At 36.9% G+C, this 17890-nt stretch overlaps 1 long non-coding RNA gene across 1 annotated transcript; it reads left to right on the plus strand.

Annotated features, from left to right (window-relative positions):
* The first annotated feature begins 208 nt into the window (after positions 1 to 208).
* On the plus strand, positions 209 to 13553 carry LOC123576100. Its single transcript, XR_006701162.1, has 3 exons — positions 209 to 298; positions 4437 to 4532; positions 13203 to 13553. It is a non-coding gene; the product is annotated as an uncharacterized LOC123576100 (long non-coding RNA).
* Positions 13554 to 17890: the final 4337 nt, after the last annotated feature.

Here is a 17890-nt window from a genome sequence, read left to right on the forward strand (position 1 = left end):
GATATGCTAAAATTTGCTATCTGCTGGACGCAAAGTAATTCTGTGAGAATAAAAAAAATAGATAGATTTTTTAAAAAGGTTCAAACAGCCAAAAAAGATATTACTTTGAAGAAATCTCATGTGCAAAGTATTTCATGATTACTGGCAAGGAATGGTGAATTCATCTGTCATGACTGCCAGTAAGCAGTTTCTATTTTTATTTTTTGGAGGACATGATAAGATGTAACAATAAACATGGAACAGAGTGGCCCCAGGGAGAAAATTGCGTTTTGAGCAGCTCTTACTGGACTCACTAATGGTAAGCAAATATTATTTCAGTGGAGATTGACTATAAAATTAAAGGTAATTTGAAAAAAAAAAGTATTTAACCCTTAAGAAGGATACATTTATTACATTTCCAGGAATGTTTTAGGAAATGTTCTAGTCAGAATAGTGAAACGCTGGTATCATTTTGTTTTCCTTGGCCTGCTATACTAATGTCTTCATGAGGTCTCTTCAAGGAGGACTTAGTCATACTTCACCCTGCAGATTGTTTTTACACATAGACCATGCCAAGTAATTAGGTGTTCAGTTGATGCCAGCTCACTGGAATTTTGGCATATAATATTAATTATGTGACAAGGTAGTGGGGTGAATGAACAGAGGCATTTGATAAGTTTGGTTAGAGCATGGTTTTGACAGGTAGAACATGTGAACATTGCTCTTTGGTCAATAGTAGAATTACCTCGTCCTTGTTCAGAAAGGGAAAAGGGAGGGAGAAAATGGACCATTGGGCTTTTACACACATCATTTTCTTAGGTAATGTATTATGAAAGAGTCTTTCTCAAGTGCTAATGTATAAAAATTATTCTGTTGCAAATTTACTGAGGGAATAGTGCCCAGTCTAATAGTCCCTATTAGAATCAGCCATAATTCTAACACTGTGGTCACCACCACCTTACATTCTTATAATAAATTCCTTTTTCATAAGTTAGTTTCTATTATTTACAAAATAAATGATAACTGACTAAAGCACTGGCATTCCATGAAAGATTTCCTTTGAAAATGGAAATAAAATTTTTTACAACTAGCCGATCTAGTTCAATGTTTGCATCCTATACATAAAGAAACTGAGGCCCCAATAATTACAATGATTTGTCCAAGATCTTGCCCAAGTTCTTACTAAGTTCTATTTACCGGTGGAGTCAAAATCAGATCTTGAACTTCTATTTTATTTTATTTTATTTTATTTTATTTTATTTTATTTTATTTATTTTATATATAGGGAGAGCATGCGAGCAGGAGAGAGGGGCAGAGGGAGAGAGAGAGAAAGAGAAAGAGAGAAAGAGGGAGAGGGAGAGAAAGGGAGAATCTTAAGCAGGTTCCATGCTCAGCACAGAGCCTGAGACAGGACTCAATCCCACGACCCTGGTATCATGACCTGAGCCAAAATTGAGAGTCTGACATTCAACCAACTAAGCCACCAGGCGGCCAAATCTTGAACTTCTAATAACTCTTAAACATATACTTTCCCTTAACAAGTCAAAATTAACAAACTATTCTCTTAACTTGGAAATTTATGAAAGAGTTACACAGAGGAAAAAAAAATGGCCTCAGCAGTAGGAAGTTGAGAAGTGAAACCACATGGAAATCCCAAAGAAATTTACAAGATTGCTTTGGAGAATCTAGTATTTCTTATCCAGTAATGGTGAAGCAGTTCACTCCAGGGGAACGCGAATTTGAATCCTCTCAGAGTTCATTTTTTAGGTCTAAGGATGTGGACACCATCTATGTCTTTTAAACAGAGATGTAGGAGTGGGATGATCAGAAAACTTTTTTAAAAAGTTTCTTTAAAGAAAGGGTTCAAGGGTGCCTTGACAGAGAGGTACTTATATAAATAAAATTACAACCTAAAATAACAAAAGCACCTAAAATTACATTTTCTGATCCGCTCTTTCTACACTTCCCCTGATTTGTCTCATACCTGGGTCCTTTTTACTCCAATAATGCCTTCTTAGGCAGAGGCTTTCCTGTCTCTCTAATTAAATACAGCCCCCCTTCTTACTTCTGTCATTTTCTAACAAATTACTACATGAATTCATTAAAAGCAATTACCAAATCTAGAGACTCTAAATTCTTTGCTTACTTGTTTCTAATTTGTCAGTCTTCACTACACTTTAATTCTAAAAAAGGGAAAACCTAGCCTATATTATACATGACTGTATCCCCAAGTACATAATACGTGCTTCTTGAATGAATGAGGGAATAAATGAAGACAAGGCAGACCAGAGTGGTTACTGATTTCCTCAATTACCCATAGCAGGCAAGTATAACAGCAAAGCCTAGAACTAAGATTCCTACTATGTAGTCCTCTGCTCTTTCTGCTATATTATATAGTGCTTCTTCTCTGCATATCTATCTACATATCTCTCTATCTCTATCTCTACCTATGTCCATATCTAAATCTATCTGTATCTATCATCTATCTATATTTATATACTTGTACCTATATCCATCAGTCAAGCAGCCAAAACCATTCAAGTTTCCTAATGAAGCACTAAAAGTACAGCCAGGGCACCTGGGTGGCTCAGTCAGTGGAACATCCTACTTCGGCTCAGGTCATGATCGAGCCCCGCATCGAGCTTGCGTCTGTTAGCACTGAACCTGCTTTCGACCCTCGATCCTCCTCTCTCTCTGCCCCTTGCCCGCTCACGCTTACTCTCTCACAATAAATTAACATTAAAAAAATTATAAAAGTACAATGAAGGCTTCCCACCTCATGATTTAAAACAAGAAAACATACTAAAAGAGACAAACAAATTTGGAATGAGTTAAGATGAAAAACAAGTCTTTTAAGGGCTGGAGAGAATGATTTATGAGGAGAGAACAAAAGAACCAAAAGAAGCAGCATAGAGTCTAGTTACTGACTGTTTCAGAACGTTGATGAAACACAGAGGACAGAAAACAAAAAGTGTACCATGAAACAGAACAATACAGTGCTACTAATCCATATACATAAGTACTCTCTCACAAAAACATTTGCAATATTAGATTTTTAGCACCACTTTTATAGTAAATATGAATATCTATGCTGAAATTGACCATCATCCTTGACACAAAGGAGAATAGCAGAGGCTAAATATAATTTCTGGTATAAAGGCCTTCATTTCCATGTTGAATTTACTCAAATAGTGTTTAATTTGCAAAGCATTCCCATTCCCTGCAGGGTGCCTTACAAAATAAAGAAGAGCTACTGAAAGTCTAGTATAAAGAGAAAAAAAAAAAAAAAACTAAAGCAGGCCTGACACCAAGACAATTTCCCTGGAAGTGAATCTACTGAATTGTGAAATAATCTTCCAAGTGAAGTAATTACGTTTAATTTTCAAAGGAACAAAGTTGGCTCTTAGTGTGTTGAGAACTTTTTCCCTCTCAGAAAATTTTTGAAACTTTCAGGCCAAAGACTTATGTGCACCGATGATTTCTAAGAGAACTTCCACCTTATTCTACTAATTCCAAGGACAAAAGGACTTGAAGAGGAAATGATGAAGCAGAGACTTGGTTTCAAAAATCATTTTCCCTCTTCCGGTGGAGAAGCCCATTGATCTTTTGGCAAAGGAGTGGTTAAGGGAAGGAAAATGTGTATCTTTTATTTACAGGTGTTAGTCACATTAAAAATTTTTTTAATGTTATTTGTTTTTTTATTGTTTCTTTATTTTAAAAGGATGAAATTGGAGAATTTATATAGGTTACAATTGGGATAATCAGGATTGTGAATTTTATGCACATTATTCTCACTGAACTCCTTATGGAAGGGTACTAAAACAATGTAGAACCCCATTTGTACATAATTTTTAAAAGAATTATGATAACCATTTGAAAACTGGTTTAGGTTCAGCAGTTCCCTTTTGTAACTTTGTCAAACCCAGATGAGGAAACTACAAAGTTATAATATTTGGGTATCTTAAGAGACTTATTTAAATTGTTATACTTTACCTAACTGTTCACTTTAAAAATATTTATTACAAAGCAGAAATAAAAATAAGGTCCTATGTGAATAATTTAGAATGAAGTTTTCTCATTTGTTTACAGAACAGTGTAGACAACAGGGCATGTGGTACTTATTCAAGCACTGTGGTTCCTTCTGGACATTCCACTTTCTGCTTCTCATTCTCCTACTTAATTAAAAAAGAAAAATCATTCAACTAGTATTTATTGGGTGTCTACTTGGTGCTAGTTATTGTTCAGCTTATAGCTATCTGGCAGCCAATCTCCAGGAGTATCGCCAATGCTTCATACCCTAGTTACTGTACTCCTTCCCACCTGAGCCGGAGTTTGTGTGTGTGACTGGTAGAGTACAGCAGAGCAAAAGTGTGTGATTTCTAAGCTTGGGCCATCAAGCACATTGTCATTTCTGCCCTCTTCTCTCTTGGACCATTTGTTCTGGGTAAATGCAACAGGTATATGAGGAGGCTACTCAAGATGTCCAGTGGAGCCGTCCATACCGTGGAGAGCTAAGACTTCCTGCAAACAGCCAGCACCAACTTGCCAACTATGTGAGTCAGACATCTTGGATCTAGATCTCCCTTGCCTACTGAAGCCTTCAGATGGCTGTAGCCCCCACAACACCCTGACTGCAACCCTGTAAGAGAGACCCCAAGACAGAGGAGCCCATCAGACTCCTCCCAGATTCCTGATCCACAGAAACCGTGAAACAAGAAATGTTTATTCTTGTTTAAAGGCATTAAATCATGAGGTAATTTTTTATATAGCAACAGATAATTAGTAAGGCCTATTTTGTCATATGAGAAAAAATATACATGTGGTAACTAATTATGTGATTTGTAAGATAACAAAGTGTATGTACTAGAAGGACTTTAGGATGTCTCTTTTGTTCACGTCTAGAAAAAAATTTGGATTCTCAAACTGCAACACTCTTATCTGAAGATGATAGATTTTTCATTAATTATTGTAAACAATTACTAAAATTAAGGGGCCAACCATTATTTTGCTATTATTAGTAATTTACTTTGAACAGCATGAAGACCTGAAACAATCTGTATTTTTCTAAGTACTGAAATAGGTCTCTTAGGTAGTCTAAGAAATAAATGAAACAAAACTGACAGCAGGATTACTTCCCATAAGAGTTGCAATTGATTGCAGCCAGACTCTATGAGTAGAATATCAAGATCTGATTTCTACTCAGTTATTTTCTGTGGGAGGAGATGTGCTGGCAGTAAAATTGATGTGAAAAAAGAGAGAGACTTTCCTAATCAAAAACTATACTTGTTACTTGTTCTGCAAGAGTCTATGGAAAAGCCCCCAAAGAGGCCTGAGTCTCCATATTAGTAACAGACTTTGACTAGAGCTTATTAAGTGAAGTTCTACAAAATTTCTGTTTTCTTTCTGAGATAGGCTAGGTGTCTGCAGTAAGAGAGAACATGTAATATCTGTACATCCTCTGCTTTAGGAATTTCTTTGTTTAGAAATCACATTGACCAACTGTTTAATATTGCCATAAATGAGTAAGAAGACACTCCTCATCAGTGTCCCAAATAAGCAATAAAGTTGCTACAGAATGTCCTGTGGAAAGCGTTAAAGGGTCAGAATACCCCCCTAGAATGGCTACCTGGTTTAGCTGTCAGATTTCAGCTACATGAGTTCTAATCTCTTTGGCATGCATATTTATCTCTCTATCTCTATATGTCTGGCCTATTTATAAAGAACCCCACCCTAGGGAAAAAGGGAAGGTCAAAAAAATGACATCTGGTAATGATAGTTATTGCTTAGTTTTTCATGTAATCATAAGAGAGAGTTAGTTAAGACCTTCCTAACTGGTCTCTGTATCATTCATTGTGATCTTTAATTTTTCCCTCAATAAAATAGAACAGTACTATTTTCCTCAGAGCTAACAAGTTAAACAGCACTTAATCCATTTGTGTTAGGCTCCTCTTTAAAATACAAACATATATTTATTTGGTTAGTTATGTCTGTAACTTATAATCTATGTAAATTATTATGACCAGGACGGGTGCGTGTTCTTCTCTATACCTTGTGAGGAAAGAAGGGGTAGAAATCCTGCTTCCAGTGGAGAGAGGGTTATTTGAAAGTACCGTGTGGCATCGGGAAGCAAGGGGAGGGTGAGCTGCTTCTGTGGAAGCTTTAGGACAGCTATAGGCCACATGAGCCAGTGAACTTGGGTGTTGGGGGTGAGAGAAGGCCTCAAGCTCGGAGGGGAGTAAGCAGGACAAAGTTGGTCACAGAAAACTGTATCTGAATCTGGATACTGAGCACCACAGGCACAAGCGGTTGTCTTCCCTTTGTTCAGGCATAAATGGAAGCCATTTTAATGAAATTTTAAATAGTCATCTACCTACCTTTGGGAGTGTCCCTAGAAATCAGAAGAATAAGAGAAGAGAAGCCAGAGGACAGTTGGAAATTGTCCAAATCCAGGCCACCCTGTGGTCTAATATGCCTATCAAAGCAAATTTTCTCACTAGTATGGTTTCAAAACTGGTCTTAAAAGCCCTTGTTAATGACCTGGTAATTGTTTTAATAGCTTCTCAGTCAAGTGTGAAGTGCTGTAGTTGACATGTCAGCAATGTATGAAGGATGGCGAAAGTTCACTCCCCGGGTAGCTAGAGTATCATCAAGCATTCCTGCTTACATTTTGGCTTGCTTAGCAATAAAAATTTATTTACTGTATCCATAAAACTTGTCTCTAGCTGCCTAAGGAAGTCTCCATTCAGGTTGGCCCTGTAAGAGGAATGTTGAAGGAATTCTTGATGAGCAGTGACTTTCCCTTTTCTGAGGAGCTTCGTCAGTGGGTGATGAAGTCATTTTGTTCAAATTCTCTCTTGCATCTTTCATATGAAGAGATGTCCCCAAATCCCAGGAGGGAAATAACCTTTAAAAAGCATTTTTTCCAGATTTACATCTAACTGATACTCATACATTCACTTATTTAAAAATATTTTACGTACATTTTATGTACCAGCTACCATTCCAGGCAATGGGGATATAATAATGAGTAAAATCTATAGCATTAAGGACAACATATTCTAACGAGAGAAAAAGAATGTATGTGTGTTATACATATATGTGTACGTGCATATACACGTATGCATATGGAAAAACGCTAATATATGTGAGTAATGGTAACGTTCTATGGAGAAAAACAATGCAAAAACAGAGTAAGGAGGGTTGACGGTATAATGGAAAAGGAGTTTTGTTTCATTTTCTTTTATTTAGGGTCATAAAGAAAGGATGATATTTGAGCTGACAGAAGTGAAGGGAGCAAGGGAGCGAGTTAGGGAGGTATCTGGTAGAATAAAGTTTCAGGTAGAGGAAAAAACAAAGACCCTGAGATGGAAACAAACTTGCTATGTTTCAGCAAAAATAAGGAACTCTGAGTGGCTGACAGTGCCTAAGGAAGAAAATAATACAGATAAGGTGAGGGAAGAAAGTAACAGAAGGAGGCAGATCTTGTAGGGCTTTACCTCTGAGTGAAGTGGGAGAGTTCTAGCAGAAGAGTCCCAAGATGGAAATTACATTTGAAAAGAAGTCTCTGGTTGTCCCTGAGATAACACTGTGTGTGTTTGAAAGAGGGCAGGTGCAGTCAAAGCAGGAGACCAAAGCAATTATCCAAAGAGACATGGTGAGTTAAGGTTGTGAGGGTGCGGAGGGTAGTAACTGATTGGTTCTAGATATATTTTGGAGGCAAAACTGATAAGATTCATCATCATACTGGCTATGGGGTTGGAAAGAAAGTGAGTAAAAGATGACTCTAGAGCCATTTATCCTGAGCAACAGCACGATTAACTCTCTGTTAATGAGATGGAGAATACTGAGTACTCACTAGGTGTCAGACCTACTATGAAGCCAGTAAGTGACAGAGGTAGAATTGAAACCATGTCTAGCAGGTGTGTGCGTGTGTGCGTGCGTGCGTGTGTGTGTGTGTGTGTGTGTGTGTGTGTATAAAAGCACTATATGCTTTCACCTCTCTAATTATATGAGAGCATATATGATGCTTGGAACTGCATGGGCTATTTTATGACAATGATATATCAGAATTTAAGCAGGAATGAGACAGCACATGCAAGTGTGGTCATTGAGAGTTTCATAAAGTATGAGGAGGATAAAAGAGAACTATGAGGAACAGGTAGCCCTTGGGGATTAAAATTGCAGGGTGCCATTACTACGAGTGTGCTTGAAATTGCCAGGAACAGGAGTGTTTATGAGAATATGTAAAGGGCTGTAATCATAGCTTTAGGAGAGAGGTATCCTACAGTAACTGTCACCAGGAACATAGGTAGAGGGACTCAGGCTCTTGTAAGCCTTTGCCTGAGGTGGAAAGACCCAAGATACTAAAAACCCACTCTTTTTGCATGCTGATCTTCTGCAGGCATTGCCTGACCAGAAGCCACAGAGCAGTTGGTAACCCTATAGAAGGCTAGTTGCCCAGGAATAAAGCAGGATGGAGATGTGTCGATCTGAGCTGCGGTGGAGAATATCTGGTATGCAGCTAGACCTAGAGAAAAAAGGGACCAAAGAAAAATGGCAGAATGGGAAAGTAGAAACAAATCTTTAGCTCCTGATGATGTTCCTGCATCACCCTACTGCATCTGGAATTACCAACTCCAGGCTTTTATATTTATATTTATATTTATATTTATATTTATAATTTTAGATTACAGAAAAGTGACAAAAATAGCAGATAATTCCCATATGCCCTTAACCAGCTCCTCCTAATGTTAACATCTCGCACACCCATAATACGATTATCAAAACTAAGAATGAATGCTGGTATAATACTATTAATTATACTATAGACTATATTTGGGTTTTTCTAGTTATTCTGTTAATATCTTCTTTTCTATTTCAGGATGCACTGCAAATTGCCACATTGAATTTAGTTATTATGTCTCTTTAGTCTCCTTCAATCTGTGATAATTTCTCAATCTTTACTAATTTATTTATTTTTTTAAATAACCTTCACACTTTGGAAAAGTACTAGTCAATTATTTAATAGAATGTCCCACAATGTGAGTTTATCTGATGTTTTCTCATGATTAGATTATACATTTTTGGCCATTAAAAACAAAGAAACAATAAGCCCTTCTCAGTATATCTTATCAGCTACATGATGTCAGTATGACTTATTACCTAACTACTAATTGATCTTATTGTGTATGATGGCAACATAGATCTCTTAGTTAGCATGGTCTCAGTCAGGTGCAAACTTCTTTCATGTGAAATGATTAAATATCTTTATTTCTATTATTTAAGCCAGTGTTAGTTGGTATTTTCTTACTTGCAGATGGATATATCTTAACAAGTACACCAGTCCTTCATCATATCTTCCTATTCCCCAGGGTACCTTATTTACTGTATGACAAAATGAATAACTTAATCAAAAGTCCCTGAATTGTATATTTAGGACCTGTGTATACCGTCAATTTATAGAAAACCAAAGTCACGGAATTGCTTTTTATCTAACTGACCTTTAAATTTTTGAAACAAAATAATACATGCATGATTAAAACAAGAAAGCATTTAATGATTAAATTCAAGGACTGAAAGACAGAATTAGAGGAATTTTTAGTCCAACCTCCTGTATAATTATAGAATCGTCTTTACAAATATTTTAAGGTTTATGTATTTATTTTTGATATAGAGAGAACAGGAGCTGGGGAGGGGACAGAGAGAGTGGGAGAGAGAGAATCTCAAGTAGGCTCCACCCTGTCAGCACAGAGCCCTGCGCAGGGCTCGATATCAGAAACCTTGAGATCATGACCTAAGCCAAAATCAAGTCAGATGCTTAACTGACTGAGCCACCCAGGTGCACCAAAAGAATTCTTCTAAAGGCTGGCTTAAAACATTAAAAATTACTAATTTTGTCCTGTAGCATTGGTTCTTAGTGTGGGAGCAAGGATGGAAGAATGCAGGTGTTACACCTCTTCCATCCATGTTGGCATCGATTGATTAACCAACCCTGTTTGAGCACAGATGATCATTACTAAATGCATGTATTTTCATTCAGACACATTGCCTTATGTTTTTCAGAACATTTTAAGAGTGAATTAGAGAGACACTAATAAACAAACTCCTCAAGTTTCAGTGATAATACAACAGAACTTTATTTTTTACTCAAATAGAAGTCCAAAACAGGTGCTTCAGGTGGGCAGGTTGCCACTTCTGACATGCAGTCCAGGGCCCCTGGCTCTATATGTTTTGTGGCTCAGCCATCCCCTAGAACCTGCTGGGTAAAATGCATAGGAGAAGGAACTCCTGCTTCTTGAAAACTCTCTCTTGGAAATGATACATGTTATTTCATTTCAATGAAATGATACATATTTCATTGGCCAAGCTTTTCACATGGCCACACACCTCGAAGAAGGGAGCCTGGGATATATAATCATAGGGGGCAGGCACCTTCCAGAAATATGTACAGAATATAGAGGAGCAGCCCTTGTGTTTGTTCCTCAGTTAGCTGCCTCTGTCACAGGTGGCTGATTTAAACACTTGGTGAAATACAGATATAATGTGTCTGGGGTCTTTCTTTGACCTAATGTTCTACTATGAGGTCTGCAAACTTTTCCTATAAAAAGCTTGGTAGTAAATACTTTAGGCCTCTAGGTCATATGATCTCTGTTGCGGCTAAGTCAGCTCTGTCATTCCAATGGAAAGCTGTCTTAGACCTAATGCCAGTGAATGAGTGTGGCTGTGTTCCAGTAAACTTTATTTATGGACACTGCAATTTAAATTTCATATAATTTTCGTAGGCAGTGAAATATCTTTTAAGCTGTTTTTCCAATCATTTAAAAATATAAAAACCTTCATGGTTCTCCGGCCATATAATAGGCTGCAGACCAGATCTGACCTCTAGGCTTTACTCTGCTGACCCCTGATCTAGCACCACTCTTTATAAATTAAGATCAATGTATCATGATTTGATTTCAGTGAATACTTGCTAAGTCTTAATACCCACTTATTTCCCCCCAAAGTTCTGATAAATCACTTATTAATTAGAATATATTCTGGAAATCACATGCAATCTAAGTCATCTCACTAAGTTGATTTCCTACTGCATTAATTATAGCTAAAATGTATTAAGCACCCAAGAAGCATAATCATTTTACATACATTATTTTAGCTCTTTAAAAATACCCTATGACATAGCTATTACCATGCCTACTTTGTCACTGAAGAATCCAAGACTCAAAATAGCTAGAAGTATTTTGATTATATTCCACACAGCAAAAAAGGTAAAAGTCAAAATTGAAGCTCAACCTGTATACGACAACCTGCACTCTTTTCATCACACCAAAGTTTCTCGTCCTTCGAGGTGTGAGCTCATTAAAAGCTGATAGCTATTCTTTCATTCTCTCTTTATACCTGTGTTTGGACTTGATTGCGCCTTTTCATGTGCATTTTATCCTTTTCAGTGTGAAAATAATGTTCCTTCCATGGAGCCCAAACTGCATAACTAATGCCACATGACACTAAGTGTAGTAAGTCGTTCAGTACAAAGAAAAGTTTCTCAGTGTGGAGAGCGGCTCTGAAATCATAATGTCTGTTATTGACAGTGAACCAGAGAAAAGCCTGATGAGGAAGAGCCCACGTTGTCTCTCTCGAGAGAGAGAGGATAAAAGCAAGCAGGACTTCAGTGGTTGTGCCTCTGAGCTCTGCAGAAGTGCAGGTCTTACTCTGTTACTAACCAGTATGACCTTGGGTAACGTACTTTACCTCTCAGGTCTGTAATCTCAGAATTGCTTATTGAATTTTAGACTCTGACCTTTTTACAAAGGGACTTGAGGGAACATAGGTGAATCAAATTTAACACCTATTTTGCAAAACTCACAAGATTACTAATTGGCATAAATTGCTTGCCGGTGAGGGCATGTGACAGTGCTTTGAAAATTGATACAAAAAAGAAACTTCACAAATAAAAGCTATGTTATGAATATTCTAGATTGCATCACAGATTATATTCAGTTAAGGTCACACCATACTAGTTCTCATTTTGTCGGATGTAGAATCTTTAACAGGAGTAATGTTATTTGCCCCTTCCCTCATCATATAGATTTTCAAACTGATGAATACATTCATCTCTGTTTATATTTGCCCTTTGGATGAAATGCTCCTTTAATGAAAGTATATGCCTTCCCTAAGAGCAAAAATTACATTTCATAATAAATCTATATCCTTGAAATACTCTGTGAATTTTCAAGCATAGATATCAGTGAAATATTATTTTGGAGGATAAAAGTAGCCATTTTCCAGCTCATTGACCCTTCAGTGGTGTTTTCATGGGGATGTCACAGGCAGGACGAGATGGCAGCATCAGCAGAAGAGGTGAAATCAGTATCTGTCTTCCGTACCCCTTCCCTACCTCGTGCAGTGAAATTCAGTACAAAGAAAACTGATATGCGTGGTATTAAATAACTCAACAAGAAAGAGCTAGAGAAAATTCTTTGTAGCAACACCTCCTGCAACACACAAGTCTCTCCCCTGGCAGACTATTTCCTTTTAACCATTTGAGGCTTCTCACATTTCCGCTGCAGCTGGAGCCCATCCCAAGGCACTTCCTGCCTCTTCGGATTTTTGGCACAGGGCCTTGTGCTGTTCCATTTGGCTCTCCTAGAGGCATCTGATTTGTTGCTATGAGGCTCAGTTCTGTCTCTATTGTTGCCTTCATCGTAAGTGAAAGATGTCTACTCTTCAGAGACAGCTGTACCAGCTTTGATGTGTGTGGGGATGAGAAGGGAGAAGCGAATGCCATTTTTCTCTATTTTTTGACACCAAGCAGTTTAAATTTGCACTAAGGGAGAACGCAAGCAAAGCCAATTTTCTTATTAAATAAAAATGCCACATTATACTTTGGGAGCCCTCGCCAAGATCCGACCAGAATCTGTACTTCACCTAAATATCCGAGGAAAGCCATTTAGTAATACTAACCCGGTAATAGTGATTGACTTCTGTTTAGTTATATCAATCAGAATCTAAAATGTACATTTATTTGGACTCAGCGGCACAGCTTCTAGGAATTTATCCCACAGACAGACTGAAAAATGTGCATCAAGAAATATATATAAAGATCACAATGCTGGGTCATAACGGCCCCGTGGCAGCAATAGCCTAAGGCTAAGGAGCAGATCTCCTGTCCACTTCAGCCTCAGCTCAGCATTCTTTATTCACCACTGATAACTTCTTATTCCCCACAGGTACTTATGTATGTGCCACACATACATGCTTTTCAAAGGCCAACCGTCTCTACAACTATGAGAACACATGGGAATGAAGGAAAACACAGCCTATCAAAGAAGGCAAGAAACACTGCCAAGATTATTTCCTTTTGTGTTGATGACCTGTTTGATTTTAATGAAGCTAGTAGTAAATGAATATATGGCAATATATGAAGAAAGAATAGATAGAAGGATAAAATTAGAAATCTTTTCTCTTTGCCCCCAGTATCAGCAGTTTTAGATATACCCTCTGGTATACTTTTCTAAGTGTGTATATATGTAGGTGCATATGTGTGCAAGCATGGTTTTCGTAAATGATATCAAAATACACACCTTGTTCCATGGCTTATTTTTTGACTTAACATTTGAGCCCTTTCTATGTAAGTACACATAAATCCACCCTACAATTCTGATAGCACCACAATATTTAGAATGCAAATTTCATTAATTTATTTAACCAATCTATCATTTGTACATATCTAGATTGTTTGATGAATTAAAAAAACTGGAAACAGACCCAATGATTCAAACTGTGTCAATAGGTATATTGAAAAATTTTTCAATTCACACTCATTTCCCTCTCTCTCACTTGCCTTCCAGCTAACATTCAAAATTGTCCTGTGCTTGGTTCTATTGAAAATCCTTTCATTAAAACAAAGAAACAACAATTTCTAATTGCAGAAAACAATCTCATCCCATCCATGAGTGTCAGGAATTCCCATCCATGAACTTAGTTAAGATGTGGTCATACTAGAGTGGGGTGGGTCCTTAATCCCATAAGAATGGTGTCCTTATGAGAAGAGAAGGAGAGACAGGGAGACAGACATATACAAAGGGAAGACAATGTGAAAACACAGGGAGTTCACCATGTGCCAATTTGCCAGCAAATAGTAGGAGAAAAGCGTGGAACAGATTCTCTCTGTGAGGCCCCCCAAAAGACCCAACACTGCTAAGCCCTTAGTTTTGGACTTCTGTCCTAACCTATGATAGAAAAACATTTTCTTGTCTTAAGCTACCCAGTCTCTGGTACTTCGTGATGGCAGTCCTAGGAAACTAACATGCCCACTAGAACTATGGAAGTTGGAGAGGGACCATTTTCCAGATAATTCAGATGTTATTACAAAATTCCTAAGAAGAAATATTGAGCGAACCAAACCAGACCAAAAGCAAGCAGATGACAGCACCACCAAAAAACAAAATTAAAATTATCGGGTGGTAGAACCTTGAAATATAACCCAAACATTTTTCAAACCCCATATAGCTATGTTTATTTATTTGGTATTCTTATGCCATCCTCTTCCACAAAAAAAATTTGAGAAAATTTACATAAAATTAACAACATAATGCAATCATAAATGTATAAAGAATAGCAAAAGTCAAACAATAATGGAAGGTAGAAGAGGTAGAATGATTTCAGTAGAACACAACACTTAAAGCTATATTTCCTGGTATTTGTCAAAGAGAATGTGAGTCCATGCAACTTTTATTACCTGACTGTTTAGAAAGAAGTGACCTTTATTCCTACCCACGAGAAGAAATGTGTATTTAAGTAAGTTCAGAATTAAACTAGCCTTCAGGAACATCAAAACTCAGTCTCAAATTCAATTCCAGAAACAAGAAAAACTGAATCTGGAGGAAAGTAATGTTTTCTAAAGCTTCAAAACATCATTTCAATCTTTCCTACATAGTATTTCACACTCAAAACAAAAAATTATCAACTATACCAGGACTTGGGATCAAATGACCAAAATAAGACAAGCAAACAATAGAAAGACCCATTGAAGAACTAGATATTGGAGTTATCAATCAGAGATTTTAAAACAAATGTGATTAACAGGCTTAAGGATGTAAATGACAAGATGGTGAGTTTCAGGTAAACCTAAGAGCCAGGCTTTCAGAAATTTAAAAAATGGACAAGTCAAGATAGTGACGTGCCTTTGCAGAAGGAGGGTGGAGTCTAGTGATACTACAAGGAGACTTTTAGAAGTGTTCATATTGTTTGATTTCCTGAACTGCTTGATGATTTCATGGATGTGTTTCCTCTCTGAAAATCAATAGAGTGGTACATTTTCTGTATTACATGGTATACTTCAACTAGACATTTCCTTAAAAGATGTACATACTACTGAGTGTCTGAAGTAAATGCATATTCTAGTGTTGATTGAAAGGAGGTAAGCTTATAGCTGTCTGTGATTTCTAGACATGAATGCAATTTAGCGAGAGAGGCCTGATGTCTTACTGAAGGATAATCGCTCAATAGGTAGAAAAGGCAGAGGTTATAGTCTAGCGTAGTAACTCAATAACTATTAAAAGAATGAATGAATTGCCTATTTTTCCTCCTACTGAAAAAGGTGGTACATATACAGGACTAAATAAGTAAACATAAACATTCATGTTTCAGATTTCTTTAGGGTGCCCAGTTCTTTTACATATAGGGACAGAACAAACCATATAATATTGAAATTAGGAGAAAAGAAGTAATCTTTTCATATTAGGCCCTTTCTGTGATTTATTATGTATTATTTGGGAATTTTTAAATTTTTCTTGCTTCTCTGAAAATGTACTATACATACTCCCTGGCTTACGGCTACACAGACATCAGCTAATGGGAATATTCTAGTTAGGATCATGCAGATGATGTACTTGTGGGCTTGCTGGACATAGTTCTCAACATTCCATGTCAATGCCCAGGCCGGTTAACACTAAACATATGATTTAATAGATTTTCAAGAATGAACAAGTTCTATTTCTCTTGTTTTTTAAGGCAAATTGTAACAGTCTCTCATTCTGATTGAGAAAATAAGTATTGACAGAAGAAAAGCCTAATGGCCTATTTAAGAACCACAGAGTTGATGGAAATTTCCCTTTTCACCATTTTAAACGTAGGGCTCCCTTTAGGATTCAATATATGTTTCCAGTGTGGTTAAAGTGAATGCTTAAATAACATTTTAAAGAAAAAAAAAATCAACACTCTTTGTCACTCTACTTCATAAAGAATTCACAAAGCTTAGAGAAAATAAAGATTAGAAAATGTGGCTGGGTTGTATGCCTGGAAAATGGGTCACTTATGCATACATATGTAATCATTCATTCAACTGATATAGGGAGCCCCTGCTGTTTGTAAATTAAGTTGCATGACTCCTTCAACTGTCTATAGTTTACTGAGTTGAGAGGTTATATATATCACTAAGCTAAGAATAGTACAAAATGATTGCAGACAAAATACTAAAAGAAAATGACAATGGAATGTATGTTTAAAATTACTGATTGTATGTTCATAGGGGAAGCTATGGAAGAGGAAATCACAAATTAAAGTGTGCCTTGAAAGATGGGAAGGAGTTGGATAGCAAGGGCAAGGACCATTGATTGTTTTTTCCTTTTCTTAGATGAGAAGGCAACGTATGAAAACTTATGTACATGTCAAATTTGGGGGAGAATAATAAGAGAATTCCAACTCATAAAAAGATAGTCATGGAGTACAAAGTTAGAAAAAGTTTTGGGAAAAAACATTTATGTAAGGCAAAGTAAAGTGTTTGGATTTGAGACAAGAGAACAAATGAAGGCAAATTGGAGTAAGAGAAAAATTATAAAGTTTGAGGTAAGACAGCCCTCCTAAATATGTATGTCTCCTTTTCCTTCTTATAAAAAGAAGATAATATTATCAGGTAATTGTACTGTGAGTCTTAACTATAATAATATGTATAGAGTGCTGAGCCAAATAAACCCTTAATACATATTAAAACATCACCCAACTCTCTCATTTTATGCTATGAGTGGTTTATAGTGTATATAGTATAACATTTTTGAGTTGGCTAATGGCTTAATAAAGACTGTATTTAAGGGAGATAAATCTGACAGCAATTTGGAAGTCTTGGAGGAAAGGAAGGTAGATGCTAAAGCCATTTTATTGGGGTAGGGAATTTGAACCCCCTCAAAAATGTATGTATAAAGAAGATGTGGCAGAGCTATACGATGGAATATTACTCCATCCTCAAAAAGAATGAAATCTTGCCATTGCAACCATGTGGATGGAGCTAGAGTGTATTATTATAAGCGAAATGAGTCAGTCAGAGAGAGACAAATACCATACGGTTTCACTCATATGTGGAATTTAAGAAACAAAACAGATGAACATAGGGGAAGGGAAAAAAAAGATGGAAGCAAATCATAAGAGACTTTTTTTTAAGTTTATTTTTAACATCTATTTATTTTTGAGAGAGAGACAGACAGATCAGGGGAGGGGCAGAGAGAGAGGAAAACGCAGAATCTGGAGCAGGCTCCAGGTTCTGAGCTGTCAGCACAGACCCCAACTTGGGGCTCAAACCCATGAACTGTGAGATCATGACCTGAGCTGAAGTCCCACGCTTAACCAAATGAGCCACCCAGGTGCCCCAACCATGTGAGACTCTTAACTATAGAGAACAAACTGAGGGTTGATGGAGGGAGGTGGTGGGGGATGGGCTAAATGGCTATTTTTGCTATGAGCATCAGGTATTGTATGTAAGTGATGAATCACTAAATTCTAGACCTGAAACCAATTTTACCATATATGTTAATTAACTAGAATTTAAATAAAAACTTGAAATAAAAAAAAGAAAAAAATGTATGTACTACAATATAGATCCTCTGGGGAGAGGTACATGAGCTTCGGTTGACAAAAACAGTCC

This window comes from Leopardus geoffroyi, chromosome C2 (genome assembly GCF_018350155.1).
Source record: "Leopardus geoffroyi isolate Oge1 chromosome C2, O.geoffroyi_Oge1_pat1.0, whole genome shotgun sequence".
NCBI classification, from domain to species: Eukaryota; Metazoa; Chordata; class Mammalia; order Carnivora; family Felidae; genus Leopardus; species Leopardus geoffroyi.